At 37.4% G+C, this 15,474-nt stretch overlaps 1 long non-coding RNA gene across 1 annotated transcript; it reads left to right on the top strand.

Moving 5' to 3' along the window:
* The first annotated feature begins 1,779 nt into the window (after window positions 1–1,779).
* Window positions 1,780–13,293, top strand: LOC141597534 (uncharacterized). Its single transcript, XR_012522788.1, has 3 exons — window positions 1,780–1,967; window positions 3,454–3,496; window positions 13,142–13,293. It is a non-coding gene; the product is annotated as an uncharacterized LOC141597534 (long non-coding RNA).
* The last annotated feature ends 2,181 nt before the right edge of the window (window positions 13,294–15,474 follow it).

The following is a 15,474-nucleotide window of genomic DNA, read 5'->3' as shown; positions in this document are numbered from 1 at the left end:
TCAAATATGTTTTAACAACGGGTTTCAAAAGTAACCGTTGTGATTACTTTTCACTAACTTTGCGCCAATTTTGCGCCAAATTATTAACAACGGTTCCGCATGTGTGACCCGTTGTTAAAAATAATAACAACGGTTTTTATAACTATACCCGTTGTAATTGATTTTAGTAAAATTCGCGCCATACATTCTACAACGTCTATTGTGATTTTCGTGAATAATCGTTGTTAAAGGGGCGTTGTAGTTGCCTAAATTTGTAGTAGTGGTAGCTAAGAGCGACTTTATAAAAAAACTCGACATATATATAAAACCATTTTTTTAAAATTTTAGATAATACTCCGTAACAATTTTTTGACCCGTTTTACATGTAGTATATTTGTTAGTTAGTGAAACATGATAAAATAAAAATTGTGACCCGTGCACGTATAAAATAAAGACGGAATAAATTACAAATATCTGATGTACTTACATTGTCTTACTCTAATAATCTCATAAAAATTGTACAACGTAAAGTCATATTCATAATCCAGACATAGGATGATATATTCTTTTCCGATTTGTATAACATCAATGTAAAAAATTTTACAATCACTCTATCCGTTTTGATCATTGGTTTACCATTTTCATTTTTGGGTGTCTCAGTCAATTGTTTACCTTTTTATTTTTGGGAATGTTTTTTTAGGAATAATTTGATTCTTCACACTCGATTTTGCCCACTTATCATCAAATAATTGGCCATCTCCTCTTTCATTGGTGTTCGTACCTAACTAAAGCTAAACAAATGATTGAAACGGAGAGAGTAATTGTCAAAGCCAACGTATTTCTAGTAGGATCATAGTCAAGCCGTGTAAAAGGTGACACTTGGCCCATAATATAGCAATAGAGTTAATATTTACGTTAATAAAACCCATACACCAATAAACCCAAAGTTATATTTGAGGAAATGACATTTGGCCCAAAATATCACTACTATGAAATCCACCTCATGCCAAATATTATCACAAATTCTCAGAAACCCTTTGCCCCCCTCAATTCCACTCCCGTCGCCCTCAATATTTCTATCAGTCTATCACTACCCAATCTAACCTCTCTATCTCTCATCCTTTATAGGCATGTTTTTCTTATTTTCATATATCACGAGAAGATTATCACAACATTCATCATCATTTTTTTCAGAGTATTAATTAGTTGTAGATCTACAAATATAGAGTCAAAACATTGGTTGAAGGAGGAGTATGGACATAGTAATCGAGTGGTGACTAATATCTTCGCTTAATTAATAGATCTACAATCCGAATTAGTTACCCTATTCTTTAAAATGTAATATTAATTTTAATTATTTTTACTTTGAAATTTTCGTTTTTGAATATTATTTTTACTCTTTAATCATTACCTATATAGCCTGAACATATCACTTTAACGCGCGTAGAAGAATGTCTATGTATACAATTTGCTAAAACAATTCATATGCGAGGAATTTCAGTCTCTCCGTAACTATGTAGGGATGACAAGGAATTGGATATTTACGGCCAGAATTATTTACCTTCTAAGAAAAAAGAACTGCTGCATTTGAGCGCTGCAGATGCTCTCGATTGAAAGATCACCACATTAGAAGTTAGAACCAGCTCCGTTTCTAGTTCAGTCCTTGCCGGTTATTGTAAATTTCGCAGGTGTTGCTTCTCTTGTTCCGACAACTCAAGTATTGATCAACATTCTGATATTTTTGCACCTGCACATTAAATTTTGATGATTTAACAATTCCCTTTTTTTTGGACAGAAATTAGACCTTAACCATTCAACAGTGGAGTTCGAAGGACTCAACATCAAATCTAACCCCGTGCCAACTCTACAGAAGGTATGAGCGAAATATGGTAACATACTTGAAGGAAGCATGATCAAGAATACAGACATGATTAGGAATATAAATTTGGCTCTAATCTCGTCACATATTACCTATCCTAAGTCACCAGGTAAACTAATCTACATTAGCTTAACAAATTTAAAAAGATTGCAAAAAAAAAAAAAAAAATTAGCAAACACACCTTCTTGTTGATGAATTGGTTGTTGTTGTTGTTGTTGTTGTTATTGTTGTTGTTGTTGTTGTTGTTGTTATTGTTGTTGTTGTTGTTCTTCACCAGGATATGTTGTTTTTGTACACGCTTTTTTACACGTTTTTTTTCGAATTTTTTTGTTATTTTTTTCGAATTTTTTTGTTATTGTTGTTCTTCTACACGTTTTTTTGTTATTTTTGAAGCGGGTTTTTAATTTTTTGAAGCGGAATTTGTTTGAATACGGAAATGAAAATAAACAAGATGGTAGTGTACAATGGAGCAAGGGGCAAAATAGTAATTTGTTAGGGACGACATGAGTAAAACTAGGGGCGACGTTTAACAAACCCCAATTAATAATAGACTTGATAAATTTGTCATTCAATTCAAAGCGTAATGTGAGTACTCTATATCCAAAAGTTGAAAACTTCGTTCAACCCGAATTGTTGTTGGGTATCATAGAGATAAGGCTGCCAACTGAATTCGAGAGGCCCAATTCCGAAATCAATCCAAGGCTCCAGATAATAATAAGAAAACAAAATTTTTGTAGTAGAGGCCAGAGGGTACTAAAAGAGTAAAATCTGGATATTAAGCAAGCAAATAAAAATAAAGTAAATAGTGTGTTATGTATTTTTAAGAGTTAGGATCCTTTTTATTTCTCAAAAAGAAATGGAGGTCCATTACTTTTTAACGCCCCAGATTAAATCTGGCTTTAATCGAATAGTTGTAGATTTGTTTGGAAATAAAAAGGTAAATAAATAGGATTGAAATCCCTTTACTATAAAAACCAAAACATGTTAAGACTTTTGATTGGTCCCTAAGAATTAGGGAGAGAAAAGAATTAATTTCTCAAGCACCCCACTTTCTCTTAGAAGTTATAATTTCTCTCTATCCTTATTTCACTATTAATTCTCCCTCTACACACTCCTAATATTTACGAGTATTAATTATCATATGAACACTGATGATATTATATGATAATTAATAAATATAATCTAACTATAGTATTTCTCTTGCTCTTTTTATTAATCTAATCTATCTATATTTTTAAAGGAAACTTTTTTCGAGCAATTATAAAGAGTCTAAGTTTTTTGAGTTATCTTCGACCGAAAAAATTAAATTAGAATAAAAAAGATCATATTTTACTTCTACTACTATACGTTTTCTCCATCAGATAGATTTTGAGACTTTGATCAATTTTAGTTATGATAGGACTTATTTGTGTATAAATACATATGACTTTCCCAAGTTAAAATTCCAAATTTTCACACATGAAATGCTTTGTGTTTTCCCTTCCCTTTGTAATTTTATATTGTGAACCTGATTTTTACATATAAATTTGAGTAATTATGTTATTATTAGTCTTTTTGTGATTTGCTAACTTATGTTTTTTTCCCTTTTTGTGCAGAGTGCAATATAGTCAGATAATTTACAAAATTTGGCATAGTAAGGTAATCATGTTTTTCATTTTAATCTACATAGTATAAAAGCCAAGTTTTTTCTTGGTTTCTGAATGGCTGTTGAGTTTCTACAAGTGGCCTCCCATGTCTCCTATACTATTTAATTACCCTCTTTCCTTAACCCGATTCTTATTCCTATTTTAATTACTTATCTTAAGACATAAATTAAAATGTCACAATTTACATAAAATGTTGCAATTTACAAACATTCAACGGGTCTAATATGTACATTTAATATAATTCTAAAAAAATACGGTTGTATATTATCTGATATTCAAATCTAATATTTATCAAATATTCGAATCTCCAATATGGACTATTTATATTGTCAGAGTATTGAACCCTTAATCACGCTCAATTATATGTTCATGTATCTAATGATAGCGCCTGCTATTACGACCCATGTATTTTTTGCACGGGTATAAAACTAGTGTCTTGTATAACACCATTTTACGTTATAAGATCCAACTTTTTCAAAGGAATTTTGAGCAATAAATTTAGAGTGTCCATGTGGGTTAATATCCGTATACTACCCTTAAATTGCAGGACTATAACGTAAATTTAAACATGCAATTTATAGTCATAAAACGATAAAAACAATAGAAACGATAAGTGTATAGAAATCAACCTCGGGTCCTTTAAATTGCGGCGTAAAGAACAGAAATCAACGCAGATTTCCTCCTAATCGTTGCACCCAAGACTTTGTCCGAGATATGCCCTTGTGCTAGAACAGTGTTCTCCGATTGCCTTGCAATATAGGGAGAACTGATGTGAGTTTTGTCGAGATGAGAGATCTCAGGTTTTTCAGAGAAGAAAGCTCTTCGAAACCCTAAATTTTTTAGCAAGAATGAATTAGGTTAGACAAGAGGAGAAAGCTCTCCTTTTGTCTTGGTGATTCTCGGCCAAACCGAGTGAGAGGAGCCCGTATGGGCTTTTCAATTTCTCTTCACTTAAACTCGCGGTCCGGTCCATCACTCGCTAAGTGTATATGACGTGGTCCGATTATAAATCGTTATCGGTTATCGGAAATTAAGGCATCGCCTAATAATTCGGGTTAGTGAATTATTAATACGTGTCCGACAAAACAGTATTGTATAGTTATTTTAATATACATTTAATTAAATATAAATCACGTATATTTAATTTTACGAATTAACTGGTTAATTCGCCTTAGCCCATGATATTTAATCCGTATTAAATATAATATCTCAACATCACATATTTGACTAATTACTTAGTCAAATAACTCGGACTAACTGGTTAGTCAATTTTTGGCATCTACATGACAGTATTTTCATACCGTCACATCTCTCGAACGTATCCTATAGGTGTGACTTTTAGGGACCAGTTGATCACCGCCATCTGTATGACAATAACGTCAAACTTATCTAGCAAGCCAACCGTTATTGATAAACGTGGATCAAGTGATAATAATACCAAAATATGCCCTTTGATCCTTTTAGAGGTTTATAAGTCCTTGCACTAATTGTTAAGGACACCAACCCCAACAAGCTCCCACTTGTCCGTACAAGTGTATGTGCAATGACGTTATCCGCACTAACTGGAGGACACAAGCTCCAACAAACTCCCACTTGTCCGAACAAGTGTAGGTGCGATAACCGATTCTCATATTCATTTAAAATTTCTCCCACTCAATGTAAAACAATTTGCAGATCTGGATCCGCAAAGGTCGTATTTTACAATCGATCTGTATCTAGAGTGGTTTCCCCGACTAGAGAGTAACTTAACTGATAAAACGAATCCGTATCCGAGCATGGCCATGCATTTCGATTCTGACTCCTCGAGTGGCCCCGAGAAATATCGAGTACGATAAAGGCTGAATATTTCCTTCAACTCGACTCCTTCCGATCTAAGCACAGCATGAAATGACCCAGAAAAAATCTACTTGGCCCCCTGTTACGGATGACCGTGAGAAAGAAACCAAAGTCACCCAAAATCTGCCGTAGTCTCAAGAGACAGTCGATAGTCAAAGAATCGACTCTTAGGATCACCATGGAAGTCCTATCCACGACCGGGCAGCGAATGTTATAAAACATTTAGGACTCCACGTCGATGTCACAAGTGTGTCCTACGAAATATCCGTGTAAATCGCCTCTGTGATTGGTCAGTCAACCTGTTGACTTATGGCTCGTTGAACCCACCATCAACCAACGTCGCGAATAATTGCGAGTTATCGCTCATGTGGGCAATTAAGGACTAACAAAATATGATGTTTGTTCACTTTGTGGTGTTCAAAATTGTCGTACAATTCCACATGAAAAACAAAATATATATATATAAATATCAAAACGATGATGTCGTATAGAGTACAAAGGAGAATGAATCTGATCCATAAAAGAGTACTACAACTCAGGAACACGTTTGATTCCCATGGAATTTACGTGCCCTTCATGCTTATCTTGTCGTAATGCTTTAGTGAGAGGATGATCTGCTATGTTATCATCTCAGTAGCAATCTTTTCTATCACTACTTCCTTTTGCTCCACGTAATCCCGGATTAGATGAGCTTTCCGTTGTACATGTCTAGATTTGTTGCTAGACTTTGGCTCCTTAGCCTGGAAGATGGCACCACTATTGTCGCAATAGATGGTGATCGGGTCATTCGAACTAGGCACTACAGAGAGCCCATGTAAGAATTGACGCATCCATATCGCTTCCTTTGTTGCTTCAGACGCGGCATAGTACTCGGACTCAGTCGTAGAATCTGCTGTAACAGTTTGTTTCGAACTCTTCCAGTGATCGCAGCGCCATTAAGAGTAAAAACGAATCCGGACCGAGATTTCGAGTCATCTCGATCCGTTTGGAAGCTAGCATCTCACAGAATAGGTTGCGCATAGCGTTTGAGAGCCTCCATAAGTCATGCCCAATCTTTAGTCCTCCGTAGGTACTTAAGAATGTTCTTGACAGCCAACCAATGTGGTTCACCGGATCTTTGTTGGAATCGACTTGTCATACTCAATGCATATGCCACGTCCGGACGTGTGCATATCATGGCATACATGATTGATCCTATAGCCGAAGCATAAGGAATCCGTGTCATGCGCTCTTTCTCTTCCGGTGTCTCGGTGCCCGAGATCGGCTCAAATGCACCCCGGAGCCATAGGAAGGAACCCCTTCTTGGAGTTAGTCATACTGAATCTCTCTAGGACTTTGTCTATGTAAGACTCTGACCGAGAGATAGCATCCGTCGTGATCTATCTCGATAGATACGGATGCCTGAATTCTCTCGTGCCTCTCCCGGATCTTTCATCCGGAAATGGTTCTTCAACCATACTTTCACCGAAGTTAAGAGAGGTATGTCATTCCCAATCGGGAGTATGTCGTCAACATACAATATTAGGAAGACAATCTTGCTCCCACTCGACTTGATATATAGACATGGTTCCTCGACCGATCGAGTAAATCCATTTTCTTTTATCACTTGGTCGAAGCGATGATTCCAACTCCTTGATGCTTGCTTAAGTCCATAAATGGAACGCTTAAGCTTGCATACTTTCTTAGGATGTACTGGATCGATGAAACCTTCGGGTTGTACCATGTACAACTCTTCCTCCAAAAAGCCGTTTAAGAAGGCGGTTTTCACATCCATTTGCCAAATTTCATAGTCATGAAAAGCGGCGATCGCTAAGATAATCCGAATGGAACGCAGCATGACTACGGGTGCGAAAATCTCATCGTAGTGCAAACCTGGCACTTGGGTGAAACCTTTAGCAACTAGTCGAGCTTTGTAGATATCTTGCTGACCTTCCACAGAATGCTTTATCTTGTAAAGCCATTTGCATTGAAGGGGACGAACCTTAGCAGGTAAGTCAACAAGATCCCACACGTTGTTCTCATACATGGAGTCCATCTCGGATTGCATGGCCTCAAGCCATAGCTTTGAGTCAGAACTTGTCATGGCACCTTTATAGGTTGCGGGTTCACTACTCGTTAAGAGTAGAACGTCATCTATGTCATGTTCCTCGACCATACCAATGTATCTGTCCGGAGGAATAGAGACTCTTCCCGACCTCCTAGGTTCCTCAGGAATATTCACCGCAGCCGGGATTGAAGGAATTGGTTCCTCCAATGGTTGCTCGGTGTTTGGTTCTCGGGAATCTCCGATGGTCGAAGGTTCTATCACTCTTTGCATTCTCGAGAAATTCCTTCTCTAAGAATGTCGCACTAGCCGCAACAAAAACACGTTGTTCGGTTGGCGAATAGAAGTAATGACCACGTGATCCTTTAGGATAACCTATAAAGTATGTCTTGACCGATCGCGGGCCGAGCTTATCTTCAGGTCTCCACTTGACATAAGCCTCGCAGCCCCAAACCCGTATAAAGGACAAGTTAGGGACCGTTCCCTTCCATAGTTCATATGGAGTCTTGTCAATGACTTTAGACGGACTTGTTAAGTATTAGAGCGGCCGACAAAAGAGCATAACCCCATAACGAATCAGGTAAAACCGTGTGACTCATCATGGATCGAACCATATCAAGTAGTGTTCGATTTCTCCGTTCGGACACACCATTCAACCGAGGTGTTCGGTGGAGTTAATCGTAGGGCAATCCCACGGTCCTTCGGTGTTGATCAAACTCGTGAGAAAGATACTCGCCACCACGATCCGAACGCAGTGTTTTTATCTTTCTTCCCAACAGGTTCTGTACCCTATTTTGGTATTCCTTGAATTTCTCAAAGGATTCACTTTTGTGCTTCATTAAGTAGACATAGCCATATCTACTCAAATCGTCCGTGAAAGTGATGAAATACCTATAGCCTTCTCGTGCGGTGATTGACATAGGGCCACATACATCCGTGTGTATGAGTCCTAATAGGTCGCAGCCGCGCATTCCAACACCTTTGAAGGAAATCCGAGTCATCTTACCGATGAGACATGATTCACACGTGCCAAATGATTGAAAATCAAAGGCCGAGATAGCTCCATGTTTGATGAGCTGTTTTACGCGTTTCTCATTAATGTGTCCCATGCGGCAGTGCCATAGATACGTTTGATCTTTGTCACCAACCTTTAACTTCTTATTCATTACGTGTAATATTTCCGAGGTCTGATCTAAAACATAAATTCCGTTCATGGAGACTGCCTTGCCGTAAATCATATCGTGTAATGAGAAAATGCAAGAATTATTTTCTATTACAAATGAAAAACCAAGTTTATCAAGCGCAGAAACTGAAATAATGTTTTTCGAAAGACTAGGAACATAATAGCAATCATATAAAGACAACTCAAATCCGCTAGGAAGCTGGATCACATATGTCCCCTTGGAGATGGCAGCTACTCTTGCTCCATTTCCAACACGCAGGTCCACCTCACCCTTTACGAGGGGTTCGATGTTTTGAGCCCCCGCACATGATTACACAGATGAGAACCACAACCAGGATCAAGTACCCAAGTTCCGAAACTTGCGTGGTTAATCTCAATCATATGAATAAAAGTAGAAGAGAGAGAAGACATACCAACGGGTTTAACACGACCTGCCTTTAAGTCCTCATGATAAACAGGACATGTGCGTCTCCAATGCCGAGTATTGTGGCAATGATGGCATTCCATGTTTTCACTCTTGCTCTTTGTCATGCCCGATGAGTTACTCGCCTCACCAGGACCACTCTTCCCTGAACCCGACTTCTTGAACTTCGCCTTACCTCTTTGTTAGGTTTGCCGGAGCTTTGCCCTTACCTTTCCCTTTGTTTGACACAACGAGAACATCCTGTTTCGAGCTCCCACTGAACTTCATGTCCTTCTCGGTCTGTACGAGGAGGGAGTGCAATTCATGGGGAGTTTTCTTCAAATCATTCATATAGTAATTCGCTCTGAATTGCGAATAACCATCGTGGAGTGAGTGAAGAATACGGTCGATAACAATATTCTCGCCGATGTTACGATTAAAGGTCTCAGTTTCTCGACATTCTCAATCATGCCGAGAATGTGTGGGCTAACCGGTTGGCCCTTCTGGAGTCTCGCATCAAAGAAGTGAGTGGTATGCTCATAGGTCACGATTCTCGGTGCTTTCGAGAATTCCTTGGTGAGCGTGGTGAAAATCTTGTTTGCACCATGGGCTATGAAGCGTTTCTGCAAATTGGATTCCATTGCAAAAATGAGCACGTTTTTAATCGCACCCGCTTCCATGACGAAATCGTTATAAGCAGCGATCTCGTTAGCTCCAGCCGTGGGACCTGGGTGTGGCGGCATGGGCTCAAGTAGATATTTGAGCTTTCCGTCAGCAGCGGCAGCATTCCGTAATGCCGCCTCCCAGTCCGCGAAGTTGGATCCATCATTCTTCAGTCGAGTAGACTGATTCATCTGATTCATGAAGATCCGAAGCCAGGACTCACGGTCCAATGTGGCACTTGGCATTGGGTCGTTCAAGTGACCAGCCATATTGTTTAGCAGTTTAAAATCGTGATCTACACTGAAAAAGAAAGAAAAACAAAACGAAATAAGCAACTCATCGAGGTGATTTAAGTCTATTTTAAAATTCATTTTAAACATGTAGACTCTCACACTTGCATAATTGATCTCCCTCAAGAATTATACAAGTGATCCCAAGACTCAATTTCAGTAAATTGATAAGCCAACTGTTTAGCTAATTCTTCCGGAAGAACTCTTGGTCGATAGATTTCCGTAAATCCTATCTATAGTCCACCATGATCACAGGATCGTACGAGTGACCATAGTGTTGAGATAAAATAGGTCAATCAGTTCCAACTTACCCGACGTAGAAGGGGTCATAGTATGCCTACCGACGAAGAAGGGACTCATTGGAGTTTGACCTATAAAGACCGTTCTCAATTTTGGTTTATACGAGGAAGATCCCATCAACAAAATTATAATTCATTTTAAGTGAACGAATAACTAGCGTCTGTCGTGAATGAATTTATTTGGATGATGGCTTAAAACGTGTGACATGAGAATGTCAATGAAAACTAACTCGTGACCTCTATATGTGTCAGTTTTCATGCAATAATTAGGTGGTTTGGTTTTAGGCGGAATATGATGCAAATTATCGTTGCGGAAAAAATAAATAAAGGAATGCAAAAAACGTAAATAAAAATTTCCTAGTGTGGCCTATCCTAGTAAAAGAACATAATACAACTTTGGAATCCACCGTTGGACCCGAAAAGCTTGTCTTGATGTTCCATCTTGATCCAGGTAGCGGGAGTGAGCATCCGGTCTCCATCTTTGGTCTTCTCAAAAATTACAATTTAAAATTACAAATATAAACCTATTTACATTCTAATTAAAACTGTAATTACAAGTGAAAAATCCAAAACGGAGATACGAGATCTCAAAATACAACCAAGACCGTGTTCCATCATTACGGTAACACGTTCTACTAAGGCCACACTAAGTTACAACCGTTTGCAAAAATTAAATACGTAATAAAAAGGCATTCACGGCATTCATAAATTACGATAAATAAAAATGCATCAACTAAAAACAAATTCATTCGTGACATAATTCCGTAATTATGTTAAATTTATCCAAACCACCTTTTAATGATTAAAATTCATGTGATAAAACCGCTTCTATCATTTAATTTTAATCCATTATAATCCATCATTTTAAAGACGCTTTAAAACAACTATATGGTACGTGAGTGAACCGATTCACTATTAAGCGAGTGTACTATATCCGTATAAAGTACATATTGAAGCCAAAAGAAAAATTTAAATCAAAAGAAACAAATTTTCAAAGCTGTTAAAGATTTAAATCCCTCGATCCAGGGACATAAGTGCTCGATCGAGGGACAGAGGGCTCGATCGATGAACCGCAAGTCGATCGAGAGGTATGCTAATCAGGAGGTGCTCGATCGACTAAACCGGAGGTCGATCGAGTACCTATATCAGCAAAACTACTCGATCGAGTACGAGGACAACTCGATCGAGCAGATGGGTTTTGAAAGCAGATCGATCGAGTACAGCAAGGACTCGATCGAGCAAAAAGTTTTTGAGACAGGGTCGATCGAGTACAACAGGGACTCGATCGATCAAAAACAAGACAGAAACAGCACTCGATCGAGTAGAAATACGCTCGATCGAATGCTAAAGAGGCTGAAACTTCAAAAACCCTCGTGAAAACATATTTCGAGACAAAATCAATTGCAAATATGATCAAAAACGCATTAAAACAAATTTGACAATTGACAAAAACTTGACATGTTGCTATAATCTCCGTATAAAATAACAACATGTAAAAACAACATGAAATTTGAAACAAAACAAAGTGTAAAACATGGCACGGTTTGGTTTTCGAGACAAAACAGCAACAAGAGCAACCGTGTAAACAAGACACGGTTCCCAAAGCAACCAAAAACGCAGCAAATAAAAAAAATTTCTGCCGAGTTAAAAAAAATGGCTGCCGAGACAAAATTTTTAACCAAAAATACATCGTTTCAACGACGTTTTATGAAAAACACATGAAAAATTTACGTGGCCTCGCTCTGATACCACTTGTGGGTTAATATCCGTATACTACCCTTAAATTGCAGGACTATAACGTAAATTTAAACATGCAATTTATAGTCATAAAACGATAAAAACAATAGAAACGATAAGTGTATAGAAATCAACCTCGGGTCCTTTAAATTGCGGCGTAAAGAACAGAAATCAACGCAGATTTCCTCCTAATCGTTGCACCCAAGACTTTGTCCGAGATATGCCCTTGTGCTAGAACAGTGTTCTCCGATTGCCTTGCAATATAGGGAGAAGCGATGTGAGTTTTGTCGAGATGAGAGATCTCGGGTTTTTCGAGAAGAAAGCTCTTGAAACCCTAAATTTTTTAGCAAGAATGAATTAGGTTAGACAAGAGGAGAAAGCTCTCCTTTTGTCTTGGTGATTCTCGGCCAAACCGAGTGAGAGGAGCCCGTATGGGCTTTTCAATTTCTCTTCACTTAAACTCGCGGTCCGGTCCATCACTCGCTAAGTGTATATGACGTGGTCCGATTATAAATCGTTATCGGTTATCGGAAATTAAGGCATCGCTAATAATTCGGGTTAGTTGAATTATTAATACGTGTCCGACAAAAAAAGTATTGTATAGTTATTTTAATATACATTTAATTAAATATAAATCACGTATATTTAATTTTACGAATTAACTGGTTAATTCGCCTTAGCCCATGATATTTAATCCGTATTAAATATAATATCTCAACATCACATATTTGACTAATTACTTAGTCAAATAACTCGGACTAACTGGTTAGTCAATTTTTGGCATCTACATGACAGTATTTTCATACCGTCACATCTCTCGAACGTATCCTATAGGTGTGACTTTTAGGGACCAGTTGATCACCGCCATCTGTATGACAATAACGTCAAACTTATCTAGCAAGCCAACCGTTATTGATAAACGTGGATCAACTGATAATAATACCAAAGTATGCCCTTTGATCCTTTTAGAGGTTTATAAGTCCTTGCACTAACTGTTAAGGACACCAACCCCAACAGTCCACCATTTGCGATAATAATCGATTCCTTTTATTTTTTTTTGTTTAATTGTAAAATGTCCTAACTACGTTGTTCAGCCAATGTCATCCCCTCCCCTTCCCCGCCAATTTTTTTGGTGTTTGACTATCAAGTTTTTCTAATATAATCTTTGCCATATCCATGCAGAATGGTTTTATGCTCAGATTACCAATGGATTTGTTTGCATGTTGAATCGATGGTTTTATGTTGAGATTACCAATGACGCTTAATAATTTCATAACTTACTTGTGGTTTGTTTTAAGCATCAACGAGTACATATTTTTGTATGAGTATTTTGATATTATTCCGATCCAATAATTTAAATGATGGGATTAATAAAAGAGATTATTAGCTACGTATACATAATATAGATCCAAAGTTTTAAAAAGAAAAATTGAATATCAAATCTATGCACCTAAAAAAACATCAATGAAGACATTATGAATTATGAAACAAGTAAGTTTACGTGTAAATCAATATATATGAAAGATTCTTTGGTCTTCGGGGAGAACCATACTCCTTCACCTAAGTTAAGTATACCAAACGGAGTATACTATAAAGAGAATAGGTGAAGGAATATGGTCCTCTGGAGGGCTCAATTTTTTTCCTAATATTTAGAGTGGTTTATTCCGGATAAAAGTTAGGGGTCAAGGAGTTTTAGTCCGTGAGGAATTCCATGGCAATGAGACCCATCTTAATGAGAATAATTAGAGTTTGCAAAAAAAAAAAAAAAAAAAAAAAAATAATGCACGGGGGTTGTGTTACAACGGTGGCGGGTCGGGTTGTTATAAATGGTATCAGAGCAACCCTGCGACCGTGTGGTGAGCCTGTGGTCAGGAATACTCGGGTCACCGACCTAGCGGGGGAGGATCTGGGCTTGGCTGCGGTCAGCCTCCGGACACAACGAGTACATTGTGTTATTTTAGTGGGGTAGTTTGTAACACTCCAAGAGATGATTGAGAGTAAGTTGTCCCACATCGGGAAATTGAGGAGCTTGTGATATGTTTATAAAAGATTCCACTCACCACTTAACAACAAGGCCTTGTGCTTTTGGGTTTAAGTGAGGACAAACTAATGGGCCCAAAAGTGCACACCCATCTTATTGGGGTTGTGTTACGACGGTGGCGGTTCGGGTTTTTATAAACGTATAGAGTAAAAATTAAGTCGTTATAACTTGAACTGATAAAAATAGTAAATACGGTACATATTTGGTTATGTTTTTGACTTTCACAATAAAAGTTGAGATTTCGAGCAATATTAAAAGGTCAAAATTTTTATAAATTAGTAATATTTAAATTATTTATTCAAGTATCGAGTAGTTGCATTTAGTACATTACTAATAGATAAAACAAAAAGATTAATATTTAACTAATTCTATATTTGTTAGGCATATAAAGAATTCTACAATAACAACACACTACGTTTTCAATCCACGAAGAGAGATCGTACAAGTTTTAACATAATTCTAAAAATAGATAGGATAAGGTCTAAGATAATAAACTTTTAATGAGATTAAAACATTATTATAATATACAAACTATAAATACCGCTAAATGTATAGAGGTGGTGAGATAGAGCATCGTTGTGGGAGCAATTTGATAAGGTTGAGTGAACCCTAACGATATTTGAGTAAGAGTGGGGGATGAACATGGACAAGGGTTAACGTCCTTATGGAGAAATTAGTTTATTTACTTTCCATTGATGAAATAAACACTAACTATTGCATGACACATGCGAGTCTCAGTCTCATGGTGAGACGGTTCTATTGTGTGAAAGGACAACTCATATAAAAAGATATGTTACTAACTTTATTAATTATATTACAAAAAATAACTAATTTCATTTTTCAACGCTGTTTGCAATTAGTTGATCGAAAAATTAATCTCATATATTGGTTGAACATCATACAAACAAAGCAGCATAGAGCTGTGATTGTGAAAACATTTTCTTAGTTTACATTGTTGTAGATACCCGGTATTTGCTGAGACTCCAACAAACACCCGATGATTATCGGACTACAATATGCTTATGAATCGCAGCGTTTGATCGACAGTTTGTGTACAACTTTACGTCAGAAAACTTAAAATGATTTTGAAAATAAAACATTTCAAAACTTTTCAAAAGTACCTGGAGTGTTTAATTCATGACGACGGGGTCGCAATGACACTAACTAAAGTCAAAACCGACACCGGACCAAAAACCGACTCAAAATTCAAATCCCGACTCCAACAACGAGTCAAACACAAAAAAACAAAACCATTCAAATGCTTCTATGTTAAGATTTCCCGGAATCTTACATAGTCAAGTACCAAACATGTTCATCCAAATCCTAGGATAGAACAAATCATGATTGCACTTGTGTGAAAGCAACAAGACACCTCGAAGACGTGCTACATGGCTCGCGCCTCTTTGAGCAGCCTAGGTGGCCACGTCGCTCAAAACTCACACAACCACTCATTTTCCTATAAATACTAGGGCTG

Source organism: Silene latifolia, chromosome 1, assembly GCF_048544455.1.
Source record: "Silene latifolia isolate original U9 population chromosome 1, ASM4854445v1, whole genome shotgun sequence".
NCBI classification, from domain to species: Eukaryota; Viridiplantae; Streptophyta; class Magnoliopsida; order Caryophyllales; family Caryophyllaceae; genus Silene; species Silene latifolia.
This window is presented reverse-complemented; position numbering and strand designations above follow the sequence as displayed.